Source organism: Neolamprologus multifasciatus, chromosome 11 (assembly GCF_963576455.1).
Source record: "Neolamprologus multifasciatus chromosome 11, fNeoMul1.2, whole genome shotgun sequence".
In the NCBI taxonomy this organism is placed as follows: domain Eukaryota; kingdom Metazoa; phylum Chordata; class Actinopteri; order Cichliformes; family Cichlidae; genus Neolamprologus; species Neolamprologus multifasciatus.
Window position 1 is genome coordinate 1,236,523 of NC_140449.1, and position 24,830 is coordinate 1,261,352.

Genomic DNA, 24,830 nt, shown 5'->3' on the forward strand with positions numbered 1-24,830 from the left:
GGGTTAGCTTTAGGGTTTTGGTAAACATCTACCCATTTTTTTTATAGAATTTCCACCTCTTTTGAACACACAAATGTAAAAGCTTTCCACAAAAATTGTCCATCCTAAAATGACTGATACTTCATTTGAAACATCCAGTTTCTGAAAATGTTCCTATTTAGCATGAAAGGAGTAAAAAAACCCACGGCTCCCAATAAGGAGTCGGCTCGCGTCATTCACTTCAAAGAGTCGACTCTAAGGAGATGGAAAAGGTACAGAAATGAGACCGAATGACGAGTTTGAACTCGCTGCTGATGCTAAAAATCATTTTATGCATGTGTACTGCTAAAACGATGCATTAAGCTCAAAACTATTAACTAGTTTTGGTTCTCTCCGCATTTTTGCTTGTAGAAAGTCAGGGCTTAGAGGCGGCGCCATTTAATGCTCCTGCACTGTCCTCTTGTTCGATCAGTGAGTAATTTATTTTACCTTTTCATTGTTTATTTGCACTTTTTACGGGGCTATGTCCTACAGTTTTATTTTTTTAGAATGGGATTGAAATTGTAAATATTTAAACTATTGAGAGAAGACTGAAGAAACATTTAAAACCAATGCAAAGATTATTACATATTTCACTATATTTCCTGCAGTTTGGACGTTTTACTTGACACTTTTAAGGACTTTTGCTGACTCTACACATCTCCACACACAGGAAGTATTCTTGGTGTGGGCAAGTTGGAACCGTTCCTTCAAATGAAGGTTTTGTTGCAACCAGCTGACAAGGTCCATACGAATTAATTTTGCCATTTGGAATTTTGCCATTGAAACTGTTTTTTATTTTGAAATGAAACCTGATTAGTATATTTAGAAGGGTACACCCAGGTAGGATCTTAAGGTAACAACTGTGATTGTGAAACAAGGTTGTAACTGAGAAACTGTTGGTACCAAAGAGAAGCTTTGATTTAAAATATTTTTATTTTTATTTTTCCTAAAAAAGGAAAAAATATACAAGCCGGCATTTTCAAACTTTGAAACCTTTGTCTGAGTCTCATTCATTTCACTTCTGTGTGTAGCCGAACCATTTGGTCCAAATCATTTGAGCTCCTTTACATCAAGGTTTGGTAAAGCCTATCTTGAGTTAAGCATAGCAACTGGCTCTGCTACCATCTGCTTGTCTTTTCACATGCTGGGTGGAGCTGGGCCCCAACACACACAGTCAGGCACAACTCTCTTGTTACACTTGCTTTCTTTATTCTTACATTACACAATGTTGGTAAAATTGAGTGGACTGGGCATCTAAAAAGACCATCAGCTGTCGCAGCGTTCCTGGTTCCCAATCCAATCAATTCCACGTACCATTTAGTCCCAGCACACTGCTGCGTCATATTTATGCAACAGCTGATAATTATGCTAACCAAGCCTCTCCTGGCACTGCCAAATGAATCAAAACACATCCAGCTACCACAGTGGAGTTATAGATGATTGTTAACTTACTCCTCTCTGATATTGCCACACTTTTTCATTTAAATTCAGTTTCAGCAAAAGCTATTTATCCATGAATGTTACATTTACACTGAAGCAATTTTGTTATTTGGATAAATACGTTTTCATCTTACTGGTTGAAATACTGACAATGGCTTTTGGAAAAATACCAATAACAACTTTTGCAGAGCCCCAGATAATATATTCAAATGTATTGTTCTGTCTAAGAATAATTCCAAACCAAAGACACTGAGTTCATAAATCTCAACTGAAATAAGAAAGACCAACAAACTACAGCAATGTATATATATATATATATATATATATATATATATATATATATATATATATATTAGTATTTACAATATGGTAGTTTGAGTGCAAACATGAATGTCCCATAAAGTGTCTAAAATAATAAGTATAACAGTATTTACAGTGTGGTAATTTAGTGCAAACATTAATGCCCAGTAAATGACTTTGTACATTAGCAGCAGACATAATATGGGGTAAAGGAGAGGGAGGGAGAGTGACACAGGCTACAGCTCTGCGGCAAAAGCTGTTCTTTAGTCTGTTTGTGCGGGTTCTGATTGCTCTATATCTCTTCCCTGATGGGAGAGAAAAAGTCTGTGAGCTGGATGGGTTGAGTCCTTGATGATGCAGCTAGCTTACTTCTGTAAACGGCTAGCATAGACGTGTCGAGATTTGGGAGTTTAAATACACTTTGTTGGGATTTAAATATATAATCTGAATGCTTATTTGCTGATTAGATTGTTTTATGGATAAGAGAGGACCAACTCTGAGTACAGTCTGTGCCAAAAGTACTGACAGGAAACTGCATGCTTTTGGAGAGCACGGGAGCTGCAGTCAGAAAGTGAAACTAAGCAGAGTCTTTGATCGAAACTTAAAGTGTGTGTGACGTCTAGAGGAAGTATATAAATGACTAAGCTTCCTGTTTTGCTTCAGACTTTGGCTGGCGTGTCTGTGTGCTGCAGTCTCCATATTCCGGAATTTGTAAAATTAAAGATCATTTTTTGAGCTTTGACCACTTTGAGCCGTGTCTTCCTTGGTCGTTCAAGAATACAAAGAACTGGATTTAATAACTTAAAAAAACAAAAACGCTACTGTATGTCTGGGAGCTCCCAGCCGCTGCGTCTGCATTAGAGTTTACTTAATCCATTTATTGCAGTGTTTGTTATTGGACCCTTTCAACTACCGTATTTTTCCAACTATAAGGCACACTTTCTTTATCCTTCTTTAATCCTTTAATTTGCCAACAGTGTGCCCTGTGTATTAGTTTCTGGTTGTGCTTACTGACCGCCAACCGATTTTATGTGGTACACAACTTTGGTAAGCTATGAAGCTTGTCATGATGGATTGTCAGAGCATTACAGCTACCGTAGTCAGGAGCCTCATGGAGTAATATGTTATATGGAGTAATATGTGCTTCAACATAATATTATGATGTGTGTATAAGGGCCCCAAAATGCCACCTGTTAAGAGACATGCTTACGGGCCAAAATCACCCAACTGCTGAACTCAGACCGAAAAAACACGGTAAGCTGAAAGGCTAGACTTTAATCACATGTAGATTACTTCTTCAAAAGTTTTGGTGTACAGAGGCAAAATGTAAAAAAAACAGTCTGTCTTAATATTTATGGGCATGATTTTGAAATCCTTGATGTTCTTGACAGCAGTATACCATCCCTCTCACAGTTATCACCTTGGTTTTACCGCAGCTACAACAGCAGATTATGCAGTTTTGGACCTGACCCGTGGATGTGTTCACATTGTTAGTTGCCTTTGATCAGCCTCCTGGAAACATAGCTCTGTGTGTTTAAGATTGAAGGAAGCAGGAGGTTGGATTGGGTGTGACAAGACTGTGATGAGCGCTTCAACCTCCAACTCCATGTACTGCTGATAGGCATAAGTGACCAAAGTGGAGCATTTGTTAGACAGCCACGCACAGATTAATGGACCAACTGAGAGGCACTGATCTCAAGTCTGAGTTGTGATGGCCTTATGTTGGCATATGAGGACTTTGTTGTCTCTTCACTTTCCCTTGATTCTAAAGATGCTACAAGATGGTAGCACTTTTTGAACTTGCTCATGAAGCATTTTGAACTGTTGAGTTAGTTCACAGATGCAGATTGCAAAAACTTGCAATGTGCAATTTCTTTTTTAGTGAAAATTCTTCTTGAAAAATGTTCAGATTTACTCAACATCCTGAACATGAATGTTTCCTTGAACTCTCTAGCATTTCAGAGAAAAATATTACACCTTTTTTTTTTAATCTTTCCTTTCGTTACTGGTTACTTTTTAGGTTTAGTCAGATGAGGCACCTGAATGATGCATTTGTCATTTATTAGGGAGTAGACTGTACAAGTACAATATCAAGGAATACACATATATTTATTTCTAGAAGGCTAAGCTCATCATCACTCACCAGAATAAAATATACAAATGTAAAATGTTTTATAGAAAACAGAATGTTGTACTCATAATTATGCATTGATTAGTGTGTAAATATGTCTTGCAACAAGTTGATACAGTTTCATAAACTTAAAATTAATGTATTAAAAATACTTGGGAACTGGCACCTGTTGAAAGCTGCTGTTTTGCCCTGTTATTAATCAATTCAATTCAGTTTTACTTATATAGTGCCAAATCACAACAACAATTGCAGCAAGGCTTTTTATATTGTACCTCTGATATAATAAGAGCCTACATACATACATAATATAGATAAACCAGAGAAAACACAAACAATCATATGAGCCCCTATAATGGTAAGTGGACTGGTTCTTATATAGCGCTTTTCTACTGAGCACTCAAAGCGCTTTACACAACTTGTGCATTCACAAGCACATTTTCTAAGTGCTTTCTAACTAACATTCACACTCCGATGGATTCATGGGGGAGCAATTTGGGGTTAGTATTTTCCCCAAGGATATTTGGCATACAGACTAGGGGAAGCCAGGAATCGAACCACTAACCTTCCGATCAGTAGATGACCTGCTCTACCGCCCAAATAAGCAAACACTCTGGCAACAGTCGGAATTAAAAACTCCCTTTAAACAGGATAAAACCTCCGGCAGAGCCAGGCTCAAGAAGGTGCGGCCGTCTGAAATGACCAGTTGTGGTGAGGGTAGAATTATGAATATCGTAGCCTAGATAGTTATAGTTTATTTATTTATATAGCACATTTAACTACAACAGGAGCGTTGACCAAAATGCTGTACAAAAATACATCATACCTAATAAATAACTTGGAGTATTGAGATAGCAAAACACCAAATATGAATTAACAAATAACTCTCATGCTGTATTAAAAGCCAGTAAATACAAATGTGTTTTAAGATAAGATTTAAAAAGATTGACAGTAGGAGCCTGTCTGATGTGTAGGGGTAAATTATTCCACAACTTAGGCGCTACAACTGCAAACGCTCGATCGCCTCTATGAACCAGCCTCGACCTTGGTACGGCTAAAAGCAAAAGATTACTTGATCTAAGAGATCTAAAGGGGTATAAGTCTGCAGGAGTTCAGACAAGTACCCGGGAGCCTGTCCATTCAGGGCTTTGTAAGTCAACAATAAAATTTTAAAATTAACTCTGAAGTGGACAGGCAGCCAATGAAGAGAGGCAAGCACCGGGGAAATGTGTTCACATCTTTTAGTACGTGTCAGAAGACAAGCTGCAGCATTCTGGACTAACTGCAGCCTTGCCAGGCAGGTCTGGCTAACTCCAGCATATAGGGAGTTACAATGGTCGAGCTGGGATATAATAAAAGCATGAATCGCTTTTAAAAGATAAAAATGATCTCACCTTAGATAGAAGCCTCAGTTTGAAGAAAGACCGCTGTACAACTGAGCTAATCTGTTTTTCAAAGGTGAAATTTCTGTCAAATATAATCCCTAAATTTTTGGCATGCGATTTGACAAAAGGCTTAAGACTGTGCAGGTTAAAATTAGAGGTGCTAGGATTGCCACTTGGTCCAAAAATTATCACTTCGGTTTTGTTCTCATTGAAGTTAAGGAAGTTAGAGGCCATCCAAGATTTAACTTCACTGAGACACTGAAGTAAGGGATCTAGTGAGGCAGAACTGTTTCCCTTCAGTTGAAGATAAATCTGAGTATCATCGGCATATGAATGAAAAAATGTTATGTTTTCTAAAAATTAGACCTAGAGGCAGCAAATAAATGGAGAATAAAATTGGCCCCAGTATAGATCCCTGGGGAACACCACATGTAAGGGGAGCTGAGGAAGAGATAAAATCTCCAAAGCTCACAGAGAAAGTCCTGTCAGACATGTATGACCTGAACCACTCTAATGGGGTGCCCTTAATGCCACAGTGCTCCAACCGTGAGATTAAGATGCTGTGGTCAACAGTATCGAAGGCAGCGATCAGAAGCAGAAGCACAGCTGAGTCATCTGAGTCAGTGGCTAATAAAAGATCATTAAGAACTCTTAAAAGTGCAGTTTCTGTACTATGAAGAGTTTTTTTCAGACTGAAACCTCTCAAGAACATTGTGTCTATTTACAAAAGATTGCAGCTGAACAAACACAATCTTTTCCAAAATTTTTGACAGGAAGCGGAGCTTTGAAATAGGCCTGAAGTTAGTGAGGACAGAGGAGTCGAGATTGGGTTTTTTAAGTACAGGCTGTACAACAGCATGTTTAAAACAGGCTGGCACAACACCTGAACTAAGGCTGCTATTAAAAATAGCTAAAATGTCAGAGCTGACAACCTTAAAAATCCTTTTTAAAAGATGTGTTGGAATAATGTCATTTGGACAAGATGATGTCTTTGTGCCATTACATACTTCCTCCACCTGATCAAGACACACAGGCTCAAACTGATCAAAAACAGCAGAGCAGAGAAAGGACCTGTGAAGGCAGGGCGATCATAGATTGAAGCTGTTTTATCTTATTGATAAAAAACTGCAGGAACCTTTCACAAGTGTCTGAGGAGCTGTTAATACAAGAAGCTGGAGAAATATTCAGGGCAGAGTCAATAATTGAAAAAAGAACCCGAGGATTATTGGAGCTATTCTCAATAACATTAGAAAGAAACCTTGACTTTTCTGCTTTAACAATGTCCTGATACCTGTACAGACTGTCTCTCAACATGAGAAAGGACACCTGCAGCCCATCTTTTTTCCACTTATGTTCAGCCTTCCTGCACTCTCGTCTGGCTGAACGAGTGGCCTTATTTATCCATGGGTCTGGTTGTGGTTTTGAGCTTATAGTTTTAAAAGGAGCGACCTCATCAAGGACAGTTTTGCATTTATCATAAAAATTAACTGTCATTTCCTCGGTACCAAAGCCAAGGGAGATCTTAAAACTTTTTTAAAAGCAATTGTTCTGTTGCAGATGGGTTAACAACATGACAACGACGTGTTGAAATAAGAGGTGTAAAATGGCGGGGAGATGAAAGTATATCAAACACAACAGGACAGTGATCAGAAAAAACAGCATCACATATTTTCATGTTTAGGACCGGTAACCCTAGAGACAGCACAAGATCCAATGTATGACCCTGTTTCTGGGTTGGCCGCGACACAAGTTGAGCAAGACTAAAGGAGTCTATCAAACTTAAAAAGTCTCTGGCCAGTGAATTGGAGGGACAACACACATGAATTAATTATGGTAGTTATATTATGGTAGAATTAAAATCTCCAACAATTAAGATTCAATCGTAGTTTGGCACAGTTCGAGCTAAAAAGTTTTGAAAAGTCTAATAAAATCCTTGTGATATTTTGGAGGTCTGTATACAGCTGCAACGAGTGTCGGGCGGGGATGCCCCAATTCAAATGTCAGAAGTTCAAAACTAGAATACGAGTCAGTTAAGAGTTGTTTGCAAGAGAGCTTCTTCCTGAAAACAGCCGCCACTCCACCACCACGCCCAGTCATCATCGGCACATTAAGATATTCACAGTCCGGTGGTAAAAGTTCAGTAAAACAGCTGGACTCACGGACTCTCTGCCAAGTTTCCGTTAAAAGCATTAGATGCAGTTCCCGCTCAGTAAAGAAGTCCTTAAGGATAAAAGTTTTGTTTGCTAGCGATCGAGCATTAACAAGACTTAATCTTAGTGGTACCGGTGGCTCAACGGCCGATGTGGGCGCCCGACCTATCGGCCGTAGGATCTGAGGGTTTACTCCCACGACTCCACTGTCGTAAGCCCGACAACAGGTGTCAGGCAAGTGTAAGCCATGTCCAGAGAGTGCCAGTAGTTGACGCGGTCAAATCCAGTCGGGATAGGGTGAGGTATTTTTCGAAATTGTGTCCAGGTAGCCTTCATTCTCACCAATAAGCCACTGCGTTTCCCACGGCGTCTACGGCGCCCTCTCGGTTGAGGTAGCGCCGGAACACAGCGGAGACAAGCTGGAACTCCTGACAGGAGCGGAGGGGAGAAGGTTCCCTGATATCCACGATGACAATAAAGAGTTTTTAACTGAGAGGATCTTATAGCCAGCAGCATTTTTGATCATATACAAGCAGAGAGTTAGCATTTTTTAAAACAAAGTAAAAATAAAACACTAGTACAAGCAGAGTCAGACGGCAGGCTGTACACACTGGCGCCATCTTTTAACCTTCTGCTAGATGAGTATTGCAATTGTGACTATTCATGTTTTATGTGTGTACCTAGAGTCCGGACACATATGTAGTATGCCCAGTGTTGGGGAGTAACGGAATACATGTACCGCCGTTACGTATTTAAAATACAAAATATGAGTAACTGTATTCCATTACAGTTACCGTTTAAAAAGGTGGTATTTAGAATACAGTTACTTTGTTGAAATAAATGGATTACACGGCGGTACTTCCCTGTTTCATATTGTGGCGGGTCAGGACTGTTTGGGTTTTGTTTGACAGCTACGTTCTGTTGTTCCAGGCGGCAGCGTTATGGTTGCCATGGTTACAGGGTGACGCTCTCGCTCTACGTGTTTCCTGGGTGAGAGAGGCCTTTTTGTTGTTGTTGTGCTAAGCTAATAGGCAGAATGCTCCAGGTATAGCTCTAAAGAATGTAGCATCATAGGCAGTGTAGTCCGTGCTGCAGGGAGAATGGACTGCCATACACGTTATGTGTCTGTGAGCGAGGGAGGGAGAAAAGGAAAAGTACGAGCTGTCATCGAGCAAAAACAGGAGCTGGAAGCATGTAAATATAATAATAACCACTGCAGCCAAGAAGAGAGCCTGACGAGCCCAGCTGTAAGTAAACTATTAAGACTCGACTGTACACCGTGTTCGTGTTTTCCTCTGAAACAATAAGTTCTGTTGGAGCAGCCTTTCAACGCCTCTCTCTGTCTCTGCTAGCAAAGTTGACCCAGACAACAAAGTAAAGCTAGTTTTCAGCTACGAGCCGACACGAACCTGACGTATTAGCCAGAGGTCCCTTTACTACGGTTCGGAGCCGCGGACCTTCAGTAACAGTAATAAATCACAGCAATAGTACATTCATGTAGTTGTAAACAGCATGATAATATATTAAGTAACCAAAGTATTCAGAATACGTTACTCTCATTGAGTAACGTAACGGAATACGTTACAGAATACATTTTGGGGCATGTATTCTGTAATCTGTAGTGGAATACATTTTAAAAGTAACCTTCCCAACACTGAGTATGCCAAAGGTGGAGGAGAAGAGAACTTGTAGGCATTTGCGTGCCATGGAGGCAAATTTTAATTTGTGCCTGCATATAAAGGATCATACCTATGTTGTATTGTCTGGAGGCCCCTCTACATTTAATCATAAAGTATGAACAGTATGAGGTAGGTAAAAAAGATTAAAAGATATTTATAAATCACAGATTTTTGCACTGCTATGAGGGCCACTGTGTCAATTTGCTAACCGCATGAACAGATCAAACAATGCTGTAGCATGTATGTACTAGTTTGTACAAATCAAATAAATAAGATCAAACAAATCAATAACCCTTCATTATGCAGTAATAATTTGCTAATCTACAGCTTGATCACAGGCAGAAGAATCTTATTATCTCTTGTTACTTATTGTCAGCTTGTGTCAGAGCTGCGTTTGCCATCTCAGAGATGGATGTGTAGTTACTATCCTTTAATTACAATGAGTCAAGACCAGAAAATCCAAATGTGCCATTATTTGAAATGTAGGGATGAGTCACGCTCCTGCTTTTGCCTGAGTGGGCTAGTGACATAAAAAAATATAGTACATCTAATTTAGTTTGAAATTCTGTGCAGGAGTTTTCCTCTCATTAAAGCACTCATAATAACTTCATTTGTCTTACATGCAGCTATAATTGTTTTGTGGAAAGGTCATGCTTTGTATCTGCTGTGTTTGTTATTTTTAGATGCCTATGGTAGGAATGGAGGATTAGTATATTGCTTTAGGAGTAATTACACTGGCAGCTTCCTGATACAGTCAATATTTATTTTTTAACTGAAAGTTGTTTTGTAATTGAAAAATACCTCTTATTTTTTATAAAGTTGTTAATTATTGAATTTCCCTTTTAATAAAATTTACATCAAAGCATTGATTGTTTTGGCCTCACAGTTCTTCTGTTATGAAGACCTGTAAGGCCATTTGGGTATGTTACACAGGTAAAAATCCCATATGTAAATCTAACCATTGACATTTCACTGGTACCCTGGTGGATTTTGATGGGGTCAAGAAAATATGTCTCATCTTGACATTAACCTAAGCTTTATTTCAGTTTGGGTTTGTAATTGAACCCATTTGTGAATGTCTAATCTCACATCGCCACTAATGTCACTTTGGAAACTCAGCATTTGTGATCTTTGCAAACCTTTCCTCATACTGTGTGCAAATGGTCTGTCTCCCACTGAGCAGAGGAGAGAGGGGAAAATTACAAGGAAGGTTTCATCAAAGAAACAGAAATATCTGGAGAAATTGCAGAGTCTGAACAGCATGGTGTTTAGTCCAGTGAAAAGCTTTTTCTGGTAATGCTTTAATGTTGGTCTGTATTTTCTGCACATTGTGCCTGCGAGGGACATGGCAGCTTACTAAACAGAGCAGAACACCTCCAGATGACTGCATGTGGGGTTGATGCTGCATTGCAATTTGTGTATGTGTTTTGAGAGCCTCCTCCTGTCAAGGTAAATCTTTTATGAATTGTTGTAGGTACCTGACCCAGCTTCTCCAGCCTCAACTCAGTCAATGTACCCAAAATAACCCTGATTTGATCTTTTAATTTAATTTAATTTAATTTAATTTAATTTAATTTAATTTAATTTAATTTAATTTAATTTAATTTAATTTAATTTAATTTAATTTAATTTAATTTAGCTATCAAGCTATTCCATCTCTCATTCCTAGTTAAGTTTTTACATCCTCAATGTCCACATTTTTTACAGGGATGGGTGGCTGTAGCTCAGGTGGCAGAGCAGGTCAGCCACTAATCAGAAGGTCGGTGGTTCGATCCCAGGCTGCCTCCTGGCTGCATGCCAAATATCCTTGGGCAAGATACTAACCCCATATTTGCCTACTGGTGGTGGTTAGAGGGCCCGGTGGCGCCTGTGTCCGGCAGCCTTGCCTCTGTCAGTGCGCCCCAGGGCACCTGTGGCTACAATGTAGCTTGCCATTGCCCGTGTGTAAATGGGTGGATGACTGAATGTAGTGTAAAGCGCTTTGGGGTCCTTAAGGACTAGAAAAGTGCTATACAAATGCATTTATCATTTACAGCATTCAAATAACATAAAACCGCAATACAGTAAAAATACAAAATTGAAATAAGTCAGACGGATACATGAATTAAAATAAATTCTAAAAATCTAAAATTTTGAAATTATAGTATAATTAATTAAAATGATGATAGCTCTGATTGAATTTTAACCAACTTTTGACCATTACTGCAAATGATTCAATTTCGGTAATAAATTGGTGATTGATAGATGACCAGCCTTTAGGAGACTGCTGATTGTCCTAATTATGTCATTGCTGTTCAAAATGCTCCTAGTATCCGTTTTCTTTTTGGACTTACCTAGAAAGACCTGCAGGAGCCAGACTATAGCTAGAAAAATTTTGGCTGCTTACTGGAAATGAAGCATATCCCTCAAAGAAATTCTGTTAAATTCAAATGATTTAGAAAAGAATGGAAAACGATCTTTACAAGGATATTTGGTGTATCATGGTGGCACAAAGCATTCACAAAGAAAAATCAGCTTTTCCTCGATTTAACCATGCATGCTTCACATCGCTGTAAGTGTAACTCCTCATTTGGGTTTGCAGAAAAAAATCAAATGGTTCCTTAAAAATTTGAGTTCTTTTTTTAATTCTGCCGCCAAAATTACGGACAGACTATATGATACTTGGATACTATGATAATAAAGGATTAACAATGTGCAAGGTTGTGAGCTGTGTTATTCCACTGTAGCACAAGATCTCACTCAAGTGGATTTGATCAACTCATCATCAGCCTGCAGGGTTGATCTAAATGAAAAGCCTGGTGTGCCTAAGATTTTCAGCAATGCATTCCTAAGTAGCACTTCCACAGTGAAAACAAGCAGGTGGACCCCTCCACTGCACACAATGAGCTCTGATGCTCATGCTGCACACACAGTCCCACTGCTTGTGAAAAATAACATACTAAGAAGTGGGGTACATTAATTTCCTCAATGTCACTGTAGTGATTTTTAAAAACTTTTTGCATCTTAAAAACATCAAAAGAATGTGCCAGCATCTGGCCTTGATCTGCCCCCCCCCCCCCAAATAAAAATATTCTGCACAGGAATGTTAGGATGAAGGTGGCAGAGACATACAACGATCACAGGTAAATCACCCAAAAGACAGTGCTGTGTCTAGACAGCAAAGCTCAAATTATAAAGATGTTTGAGTTTAATAAGCCCTGTCACAACTTTAACCTCATCTCCAAGGACATATTTTCTGATCTAGAATGAGCTTCTCTTCAATATTCTGAGTTACTAGCACCAGCAGAGAACATTTGCCTACGGTCTCATGGCATCTATTTCAGATGTTGCGCACAGCATGCCAAATAAATAAATGCAAAACGTTGAATTAATTTCAATGGAAGAGGTTTAAAAATTCTCCAGTCGCCACTCCAGGACTTGAATTTACCGTGGCAGCTGCTGGGATTGGAATGTGAGACTGGGTCGGTAAAACAGTCATGGTCATATCCTACGGAGAACAAAAATCAGAACTTGTAAGCTTCACTCGCAGTGCCAGCCGTTGGGAGCATGCCAAGTTCTTGTTTTCTCAGCCACTCAGTAGCTAAACTCCAGATTTTGGGGAAGAGTGAAAATCTGTCTTTCTTTAGTGAGGAGGGTGAAAACCACTGACCTCAGGCTTAATGAGATGGGAGCTCTTGATTAAGTTCCTCTCTGATTTGAGAGTATAATTGAACATATTACAGATATCACACTTGTGCTATCGACAAGCCACTCTGTGAGGGCATCGTGGTAATTCTTCCCCGCCATGCTCAGGACTCATTACAGTAGGAGAAATCAGGGCAGTCTGTATTGATTATACCCCTTTCAAAAAAAGGGAAAAAAGGAAAATCAACCACATTGTCTAACTGATCACCATGTCTAATCAGTTCACTGGGTTCGTCATTAGTAACTGGAACTATGCAAAATTAGAACGTCTATGTGATATTCTGTACAGGATAATATAAAAAGCCCAATAGCTTATCAAGGACATATCGAGCAAAGCGAACAATTACGATCGTGAAAAAAAGCAGAACGCTGTTAACCTTTTCCTCAATAAACAGTATCATAATTATTAATTTTCAATCAGTTTCTACTTCTTATCTCAGACAGCAGTGTAAACAGTGATATTCAGACCACAGATGTTCTTCTGGGGAAACCCTGAGATGGAACCAATGGAATTTTCAGTGTGTACTGTAAGACCTCAAATAGGACATGTGCAGGAGCCTCAGGCTGATTGTAAAGTGTTGGCACTCTGTCTGCATTTTTATGTTTGACGGCAATTATTTGCAACCTTTACCAATCTGTCTGTGAGTGATTACAGTCTGTCTGAGCCAACCACATTGTTTAGAGAGAGGTTGGCTCTCGCCAGGTAAGCTTTGCATTCACCTCGTGATTGAAAGTAGTCACCCAGAGATTGAGGGTGTTCACACTCAATCTCTGGGTGACCAGTGTGTCCCCAGAACGTCTTCCTGTCAGTCCCCAAATGTAAAAAAAGTCACAATCACTGGGCAACCACAGATTTTTCCCTAGTTGCAAAGCGGTTGTTTTCCAGTTATGAATCAAAGGGTCCCACAACCTTTTGATTCATATCAAGTTGGTTCAAATTGGGCTTATTTATATACTCTAGCACCAAAACACAACTACAGTCATCTTGTGGTAATTTGTATGATAAGGTACAAACCGTAAAGTTTTCAGGATCCCAACAAATGACTCCTTACGACCAAGCACTTTGGAACAGTGGGAAGGAGACACTCCCTTTTAATAGGAAGAAACCTCAGAAACAGGCTCAGGGTGGGGCAGGGGAAAGAAAAAGTAACGAGGAAAAAAATGAGTATAAGGAGACAAAACATAAAACTAAGGGAGGGACAGGACAAATTTAATGACATTCCACATATATGTAAATATTTAAGTTAGTCTTTCTTTGTTAGTTAGTTCTTTGGGTTTGTACCTGTTGATTGTATTTAAATAGTAAGGAAAAATTAAAGATAAACATCAGTATTTTAGAATTGTTGTTGGTACATACTGAAATTCAAGTTTGACAGTGGCTACAAAGGCAGAAAAAGTTTCTGTAGTCTTGGTAACATTTTATCGTGTAAATTCTATTTCTTACACCCCTCATAAGCATTTTCAAAAATGTTTCATGGGGATAATATAGGACAGAATCAAAGTTCTGACTGTATCAGTCACCGCTCATACCACAGAGAGACTTAATTTGTCGAGAGCGATTTTGTAAGGGCACTGCATATCAGTAAAGCTTTGAAGTGGCATGCTGATATGAGCATGCTAAAGTGTCGACATGCTAATGTGAGAGAAAAGTTTCAAGTGGAAGAAGATAAAAAAGCTGCTGAAATGATCCGAACCATTTACCAAACACTGATTGTGAAATAACCCTCTCTCAGTCCCTCCACCTTCCAGGGAACACAGCGGCAGAGGAGTTTGTGAAATGAGCATGAAATCATAAGTGCAGATTATGTGTTGTGGGCTCCAATGTGAAAATTATGTTAAAAAGGATTGTGCAATACTTTCCCATACAGCTTTCACCCATCTGACGAAAAGTTAAAAAATAGGCAAAAGAGCTCTTTACTAAAAGTTTGATCAAACATAATTAGATACAAAGTAAATGCTTTTGGTTCAAAGTGTAATAAAGGACATTTGGAAGATATGACTGGTAAACTGATATAGTTTCAGCCTAATAGCTCACAGAGATAACCTTATTAGAATCAATAGCTCTCTTGCAGGAGATTCCACATACTGAGAGACAATGTGTGTGGCAGGCAGGGTTAGACTAAAATTCAGGACTCGGAAGCTAGACCAAACCCCCGATACAGCTTTATTGATAGACTTAGAAAATAAAAGAATTTAAACTTTTATTAGGTTGATATGAAGAATTTGCTACACTGGGAAACTATACACAAAAAGGACACGCAGCCGGAGGGAAGATACATGACGTGACAAAGAACAGTACGAGAAATAGATAATATATACATATGAGGGACCCAGGGCAGAGAGGACATATCTGAGGAACAGATATAATCTAACTGATGAGGTGGGGGAAGCGAAACTGACGCACACAAAACGAGAGACTGTCAAAATAAAACTGGAAGTAGCACACGCACACAGAGTCAGACAAAGACAAGTGAGCTTGACATGGACACGGAACACAGAGAGACCAGACAGACACGCAACATGATCTGAAGACAAGAAGCAGAACTTGAACTTAACAATCAAAGAATACAAAGAGTAACATAGTTAACAAACTCAGATATTTAAAAAAAAAAACTCTCATCAACCCAGGAACCAGGAGTCAATGTGCACTAGGGATGCACCAGTACCGATACTGGTATCAGGTATCGGGGCCGATACTGTAAAATGTGTGTGTACTCATACTCGTAAAAGTTAACCGATACCATGAACCGATACCAACTTATTTCATTAATCAGAGGGTGGCTTGTCATTTCTGTTGTAGTTTTTTAGATTGGCCACTAGGGGGACATCTCGTGCTAAACAGGCACAGGGTTAGACGAGTCAGACTGGCAGCTCCAGATAAAAAAGAGAAACTGGAGGCTGCTGTAGCTAGGCTAAACAAAATGTCAGCAGTGTGGAACAGCCAACTTTAACTCAGGTTTTGGAAAAGCGATGAAAAATGTCAAGAGAAAATCCACGTGCAGTTAAAATAACAGAGACTCTGACTCATTTTATCGCTCTGGATGACCAGCCAATGCCGGTCGTGGAAAACATAGGATTCTTCTCAGCATACTCGAGCTGCGATATGAAATTCCCAGCCGCCTACACATCAGGGAGATAATGGTGCCAAAACTTTCTAAAGAGGTAAAGACAAGCAGTGTGTGCGCGATGTCAGTCCTTGGTTTAACGGCACAGTGGACTGATGATGAGTTCGTCAATGCCAAATACTTTCGTTATTTTGTTTGTTTGTTTACAATATGGACACTCTGCAACAATTTAAAAGTTTATTTTATTCTCAAACCTAATTTGTATTTATTTTATTCCAAACAGAAGTGTTTATTTATTATTCTGAAAGCTCGAGACAGTGCCAATAGTTCAGTGATATTTTGTTAAATTACAATGTGGAGACTCTGCTATAATTTAACAGAAGTGCTTATTTTTCACCTGAAATTTTTTTGTGGTCATTTTTATTAAGATATTATTTATTATCGGCAGAGAATAAAATAAAACCTGTCTTCCAATTCATTGCATTTGTGTGTGTGTGTGTGTGTGTGTGGTAGAAGTATCGGTTTTTGTACTCTGTATCGGCAAGTACTCAGATCCAAGTATCGGTATTGTATCGGTTTGAAAAAATTGGTATTGTTGCATCCTTAATGTGCACTATTGTTTGTTTACATTTTCCACTGTAAATTCTGTAAAAAAAAACAAACACAAAACCCCTCCAAAACGTACAAATATTCAAACCTGCTGTTCTTCTAATGGCAGCTAGAGGATGGTATATAAAATGTCTAACCATGCATCCATTCTGTTCCGCTCATCCAGTTCAGGGTCTTAGGGTGAGAGGCAGGGTACACCCCTAACACATAGACACAGGACCCATTTAACCAAACCCCACTTAAAATTTTGTTTTGAGAATGTAAAATAAATGGATAAAACTTTACAGTCAGTTTGGCCATACACACATTTCACACTGCAAGTCACCAAAACTATTTCCAGTAAACACGTCTTCATTTCAATCTAATCTAATAAATAGAAACAATTAAAGTGTTAGACCAGTGTTAACTTGATGGAGGTGCGTGGGTGTGTAACTTAATATTCAGGTGATTTTTACGGGGGCTAAGATGTTGTCTCTTTAATTTTGGGACAGGACTGTGTTGGGTTGGTTTTTGAGAGAGAGAAGACAAATCTGCTCAAAGTGCAAAGCCTTCAAATCCGTAGATGTTAGCAATATTTGTCCAGGCCTTCTTCTCTGCCACCTGATGTTTCAGCATTTCTTCTGTCAATTTTTTCAATTTTTTGCAATGTTAATCCATGTCTTTGACACATCTGCAGTCTTTGGGTTGCTTCTTCTTCCAACTGTTGTTTCAGTTGGTCAGTTGGTTGTTGAATGACTATAAGCTCCTGGAATTGCTTCAGTGTAGTTTCTTCAGCTTTCCTCTTTGGCTGAGTTGAGCTCGTTAATCGGCAGGGATGCAGGAGCGAAACCATAGGTGTGGCCTCTGCACAATCTCCTTTGATTAAAATATTTTAATTATCCTGTTCCTTTTAAATACTCACAAGGGCCTTTAACCCAGCATTTTAACCATTTTCTCTAAAAAATACCTTGAATTTCAAATATTTACCCCAACAAAAATACAATTGTTAGAAAAGAAATTAGTTATATAACCATAAAACCTGGGTCGGACTCTACTACCACATGCAGGCGATTAAAAGAAATCAAAAACAAAAGAGAAAATAAGCTACAGTGGGGCAAAAAAGTATTTAGTCAGCCACCGATTGTGCAAGTTCCCCCACTTAAAATGATGACAGAGGTCAGTAATTTGCACCAGAGGTACACTTCAACTGTGAGAGACAGAATGTGAAAAAAAAATCCATGAATTCACATGGTAGGATTTGTAAAGAATTTATTCGTAAATCAGGGTGGAAAATAAGTATTTGGTCACCTCAAACAAGGAAAATCCCTGGCTCTCACAGACCTGTAACGTCTTCTGTAAGAAGCTTTTCTGTCCCCCACTCGTTACCTGTATGAATGGCACCTGTTTGACCTCATCATCTGTATAAAAGACACCTGTCCACAGCCTCAACCAGTCAGACTCCAAACTCCGCCATGGCCAAGACCAAAGAGCTTTCGAAGGACACCAGGAAAAGAATTGTAGACCTGCACCAGACTGGGAAGAGTGAATCTACAATAGGCAAGCAGCTTGGTGTGAACTGTGGGAGCAATCATCAGAAAATGGAAGACATACAAGACCACTGATAATCTCCCTCGATCTGGGGCTCCACGCAAGATCTCATCCCGTGGGGTCAAAATGATCATGAGAACGGTGAGCAAAGATCCCAGAACCACACGGGGGGACCTGGTGAATGACCTGCAGAGAGCTGGGACCAAAGTAACAAAGGTCACCATCAGTAACACACTACAACGGCAGGGAATCAAATCCCGCAGTGCCAGACGTGTTCCGCTGCTGAAGCCAGTGCATGTCCAGGCCCGTCTGAAGTTTGCCAGAGAGCACATGGATGATACAGCAGAGGATTGGGAGAATGTCATGTGGTCAGATGAAACCAAAGTAGAACTTTTTGGTATAAACTCAACTCGTCGTGTTTGGAGGAAGAAGAATACTGAGTTGCATCCCAAGAACACCATACCTACTGTGAAGCATGGGGGTGGAAACATCATGCTATGGGGCTGTTTTTCTGCCAAGGGGACAGGACGACTGATCCGTGTTAAGGACAGAATGAATGGGGCCAAGTATCGTGAGATTTTGAGCCAAAACCTCCTTCCATCAGTGAGAACTTTGAAGATGAAACGAGGCTGGGTCTTCCAACATGACAATGATCCAAAACACACCGCCCGGGCAACAAAGGAGTGGCTCCGTAAGAAGCATTTGAAAGTCCTGGAGTGGCCTAGCCAGTCTCCAGACCTCAACCCCATAGAAAATCTGTGGCGGGAGTTGAAAGTCCGTGTTGCTCGGCGACAGCCCCAAAACATCACTGCTCTTGAGAAGATCTGCATGGAGGAATGGGCCAAAATACCAGCTACTGTGTGTGCAAACCTGGTAAAGACCTATAGTAAACGTTTGACCTCTGTTATTGCCAACAAAGGTTATGTTACAAAGTATTGAGTTGTATTTTTGTTATTGACCAAATACTTATTTTCCACCCTGATTTACGAATAAATTCTTTACAAATCCTACCATGTGAATTCATGGTTTTTTTTTTCACATTCTGTCTCTCACAGTTGAAGTGTACCTCTGGTGCAAATTACTGACCTCTGTCATCATTTTAAGTGGGGGAACTTGCACAATCGGTGGCTGACTAAATACTTTTTTGCCCCACTGTACATATACACAGACCATCGAAACTTCAACTTTTTCATTGAAGAAATTTCATAAAGAGACTGATTTCTAATCATTTCTTAGTTCCTTACCGATTGATCAGTCATGACAGAATTACTCTAACCAAATCACAGAATTAAATTTTAATAACAATGTGCATGTCTTCATTTTTTGCCCCCCCCCCCCTTTTTTTTTTTTTCTTTTCCTCATGAGTGAACAACCAGTTCGCTGCCTTGACCAGGCCGAGGCTCAACTCTCACCAGTCCAAATTCCATTGGTCTCTTTTTTGTCTATCCAATCGAGCCCCACATTTGTGCGCCAATTTGTTGGTTTGGTTTTTGAGAGAGAAAGTGCATTTCCTTAAATTAAGTGGTTGAAGGTTCAAGTTATAAAAAAAAAAAAAGGCTGCCCTGTCTCTCTGCTTGCTCAGGAGACCCAAACAAACAAAAAGCACCACACCCAGACAGTAAATCTTTTTATTATGTCTGATAAACAGGATACTAAGCTGATTGGTCAAAAGTTGGAGGAAAGCCACAGTTTAACGTTTTGGCTGAGATCCATCACTTTGGCTCACGTTTCTTCTTCTGCAGCTTTCTGGGCATCTCCTTATTTGGAGACGCCACTTCACCATGGCAACCACCTCTTACCCTCCAAGCCTGCATGGTTGAAGACAGAGCTAGGGTGCATACCATAACAGCACCTGATTTATGGCTGAGGTCTTAGGCTACGATCACACTGCAGGTCTTAATGCTCAATTCCAATTTTTTTGATCAAATGCAATTTTTTGGTCTGCTCGTTCACACTACAAATAAAATGCGACAGCAAACATGCTCTAGTGTGAACGCTCAAAGCGGCCCGCATGCGCAAAAGAAGACGTCCCATACAACACGCTCTGTTTATACCCAGAGCAAACAGTATTGTTTGACTGATGGCCGTTAATATAAAGACTTCGGACTTTACGTTTCCCAATTTTTGCTTTAAGTTATTTTGTTATTTACATAATAATGTAAATAACCTAATAATGATCCTTATTGCTGTTTTAGAGAGGAGCGGTGCTTCAAAGGATAGCTGCAGATTTCTGTCAGAATCTGCAGATTATACAGTACAAATAAAATGTTCACGTTGTCTTCCCAACAGTTTCACTGACATCTACACCTGACATCTTTTGAGAGCAAGAACTTTGTTGGAGAGTTTAGCTCCATCCAGTTCCATGAAAACCTTCTGGAAAACCTCAAAGGTGTAGCGGAGGTCAGCAGGGTAGGCAAGGTTTAGTGCAAATAGCATTACAACAGCTAAATTATCCAAATTCTTCACAAACAACAACTACAATGTCTTCTTGTTCATCTGCGGAAGCTTGTTCTTTAAGAAGATAAATTCCAACAGTGGTGTCTTCAATGGCCTCATTGATGGCGTCTTCATCCATGTGCTGTAAAAAATACATAAATAAATTTAAAAAAAGAAGTCATGTAAGTCATTCCATGCCAAGTGAGAAACATGATGTACTGCTGAAAGTCAAAAAACACAAACAACCCCCCCCCCCCCCCTCACCCCCCAAAAATACCCGGATAAGGTTGTCAGGATCTTCACCCATGTAGATACACACTCCCTTAATGACACACTCACGTCCAGCATCAACATCTTCACACTGAAATGAAATTTGTGTAATTAGCATCTTCAGTCAGCCCTTCTCATTTATTTTAGGTTTTAGTACTGTACTTTACAGGAATTCTTTCAAAGTAAAGGCACACATACTAATAAAGTTGACAAAGTAAAGGTTAAAACAAAAACAAGCAGATGTAAAAGTAGTACAAGATGACAGCATTTATCATTGGAAAACATTTACAATTTTCCACAATTATAAAAAGTTTTGTCCAAAAGGGGTCATAGTTGTGTTAAGTGAGTGTTGAGGCTATCACTTGCATTATCCATTTGTGCCACAATTTTTTTCAGTCTTTGTCCAAGCTGTCCTCCTCTTCCTCTGAACAACTTCACCAGGTTGTCCAAGTGGAGATTCATCTGAGACAGGAACTTTGATTGAAGGGGGATTGTGGTAATTCTTTTAAACTCAACATTGATCTGAAAACATGAGCACAAAGGAATGAGCTTCAAATGTTTAACACCAGGAAGAAGGCCACAATCACTAATGCTGAAGAAATGGGCTGTCAAATGTGCCTAAAGTATTTTAGGTTAACACCTCTTCCAAGAACTCCCGGTATGAGTCAAACTTTACCTCATGGACATCAAATAGAGCAGGCCATCTTGCCATGAAAGCCTCTACCATTGGTGCATCACGAACAACTTCATGTCTTCTGTATGCAAAAATCTTTTCCATCTTGAGTTTCACCAACTCTCCGTTGTTCCTCTTCTTTATGTCCAAGAGTAAAGTTTTCCGCATCGCCTCTAGGCTCTCCTCAGTTTCTTCTGGTGGGTATGCAAAGAGGGCACTTCTGCCCTCTTTGCCTTTTTGACACCAAAGGCTGCATTGCATCTTCCAACAGGTTTGTTCTTTAGAGAGTTTACAGTCACCCCTGGTTTTTATAGCTGGGTGCAATAGTTTGAGAGTTTATATTTCAAACTGGTCTTTCATCCTCCAAATCCAGTGTTGGAGCCTGTCTCAGTTAGACAGGGATGCTTCTTGATCAGACTCTGAGCTACTTGATCCATTTCTTTATCACTGACATACACTTTATACTTCACAATTTCCTGCACCAAACCGTCAAGGATGGCTGTCTTCAACTTGGGATCTGGAATAAGTGCAGTTCCATTCTGATTGTATGCAATTTTTTCCTGCTGAAGTTGTAATTCGAAAACTTGGGCACATAAAAGACAGCAGGCCAAGAAGACCGTGAGCTTGTTGACTCACTTGATGACAACACATCCGTATCCACAGATCCACTAGACAGGTACGAAGAATTGTTAACAGAGGAACAGCTGAGGGCTTCGGAGTCCTGGACAGGATCAAGAATGATATAATCCTCATGCTGCATAGTGGTGGGTCTTGACATGTCAATAACTTTAAGAGTCCCTCTGTCTCAGTGCCACAAGGAACTCATTCCCAAACAAGGAATCCATAAACTGAAGTCTGAAATTGCCCTGAAGGCCACACTGTCTCTTGACTTCAACGATGAGATCCTCAATTGATTCAGATGGTCCATTGGAGAGAGTGAGCCTTTGACAGGTTCCATCAGTCAAGATGATCTTTGGGATCATAGGGGGTCCCCATTTTAAGCAGTTACTCTGTAGACAAAAAAAAAGAAAAGAAAATTACATCAGACACCCAGAAACAATAATTTCAGTTTAGTCTTCATACCCATACATAGCAGTCAGTTATAAAAGGTCAGATGTAAAAAAGAAAAGAAAGAATGTATCTAATAAAATACATGTGACTGAACTTATTACACTTATTTGCACACCTTTTATTTCTATATGCCTTTTTAAAGTCACCATGCGGACTGATCCGATCTTGTAGTCAACCAGTGGATAAGTGTCAAGGAATTCACGAAGTGAAACGAGAGAATATTCTTGCAGATACTGGGCTCAAAAGCTCTGTAGTGCTCCCTGTTCCAGCCACCAAGCTCTCTAACAATGTAGAATATGCTCTGGTTTACAATGCAGCTGTGGTTTATTTCACAGAATTCTGGCAACCCACCAGCTGCCCTGTGGGCCAGTACCATTCCCTTCCTATAATTTATGCCCTTTATTGTCACACACTGTGCAAGGTTGACCTCTAGAATGTCAGGAAATGTTTGCCTAATGACTCTAGCCATCTCCTCTTAAAGCAAATCCACTGGAAAAGTTGATACAGCTGAGACCTCTAGTTCAGACTTGCCAAGAGATGGGGAGCTTAGATGGTAAGCTATCATCATCTGATGCTTTGAGGCTAAGGAGAGAGGCAAATTCTTAAAGCAGCTTGTGTGTCTGATGACCTGCTTGAAAAAGCTATGTTTGGCCTCGAAACGCATTGTCCACAGCCAAACAACTGGACCAAAAAACCTAATCATCTGTGGATAATGCTCCAAATAATGGTGTTTTGGTAGTAACTTAACATCAGGAAACAGTGCCTGGTATCTCTGTCTGTGCTCTATAATTTTGCTTTCCAAAAAAGCCAGAGAGTCATCACAGGGGACACGGCAAGTTCTGTGATATCCTTCAGAGTCATTAAAACAAGCCATGCAGGCTCATCTTCAGGCACAAGTGATCCAACTAAAACGGCAAGAACCGGAGCAAGCTCCAGTTCTCATGCGCATTTCCTACAACTGTTTTGGTGCTAGAGAAAGTTTGTGACACTACATGAGGTCTGTTTGTCTTATCTTCCCATTTGTAGGGGAACTTCAGAATCGCATTGTTCAAGTCGGCTAAAGTGAAAAACTTCTTTGATATAAGAACTGTCAAGCAATGAGCCAACTCTACTGGGATTATACCCTCAAAACCATCATGAGCAAGATCAGGCGGATAACCAAATATGACATGAAAATGGGACAGATTTTTGGTGAAGACACATTCTCTTTTCACTCCACAACAGCCTGTACCTGTATCTTGGGCTTGTTTGACATGGACCTGGTGAAGCGCTTTGCTTCTTAGCGTGAAAGCACCAGACGCTACAGAATACAGCTGAATATCACTGCTCTTCCCTGTTCAAAATCTGAAATAGTGTTCTACAGAAAAACTTTGCATGAATCCTGCAACACTGTGTGCTCCAAGGTTATCTGCAATTACACTTACGACTGTACCTTTGACTGACTCTCCTAATAGTGGAACATAAACGCCATGTCCTTCAAGAGTTTTCAGATCCTGTAGAAGAGGTTCCAATATTTTGTCATAGCCATAGGTTTCAACGTCAGTGGTTTTGCACAACACTGACAAGTAGATGGAAGATAAGGAGGAATGAGATCCTGAAGGCAAGTTAGTCAAAACCCAATAAATGGCACAAAGCTTGTGTTTCTTTCATGAGGTACCAAGGGGGTTACAGACTTCAAAGTCATCCACATAAAAACATAGGAAAATCCTTTTCCCCAGAAAGGAAAAAGTTTTCCTTAAATAGGGAACCATCACTTGAAGACCTGCAATGATATGACCCAGTAGAGTCTGTGCCCGCCTGTTTTTTATAGCAATTCACAACTTCATCAACAACATCTGTTCTACGCAACAGCTGCTGTAACAATTTCAGTAATGGGACATATTGGAAACTGTGTTTCTTTTCAGCAAGTATATATTCAACTGGTTCTAAAACACAGAAATTTTCCTTGTAATACTGCTTACGCAGATATGCTGTGCTTAGGGGACCACCCTTTTGTATGGACTTTATTTGATATTTGATTTGATATACCTTTATTAGTCCCACAAGGGGAAATTTCATGTTAAGGCTGCCGACCTATTGCACGCAATGGCGGCGCCATCTTACCCTCCGACCATACATACATTACACAAAAACATCACATGGGGAAGACAGGTCAGAGAGGTATAACAATGGAAAATGCACCACATGAGGAAAGATAAGGAGAAAAAATAACTCCCCCCAGACTGAGCTCCAACAGGGAGATCAGTTTGAGAACAGAAAAAAACACATCTGCACATAGCACATCATTGAATATCCAGAGGATTATGTCAGATTCAGAGATCGATCTATCTCCATCTATCTGATACACACACACACACACACATATATAAACTTAACCCCTGACACAAATCAT

At 39.8% G+C, this 24,830-nt stretch overlaps 1 protein-coding gene, 1 long non-coding RNA gene and 1 pseudogene across 8 annotated transcripts in view; 2 read left to right on the forward strand and 1 right to left on the reverse strand.

Annotated features, from left to right (window-relative positions):
- tsnare1 (T-SNARE Domain Containing 1) overlaps positions 1 to 24,830 on the forward strand; it is a 249,750-nt gene that overhangs the window by 67,687 nt on the left and 157,233 nt on the right. The window lies entirely within an intron of this gene.
- Positions 1,800 to 24,649, forward strand: LOC146507541 (uncharacterized). The gene is made up of 3 exons (XR_014876911.1): positions 1,800 to 8,137; positions 9,094 to 21,042; positions 22,437 to 24,649. It is a non-coding gene; the product is annotated as an uncharacterized LOC146507541 (long non-coding RNA).
- On the reverse strand, positions 21,253 to 22,350 carry LOC146507542 (uncharacterized; annotated as a pseudogene).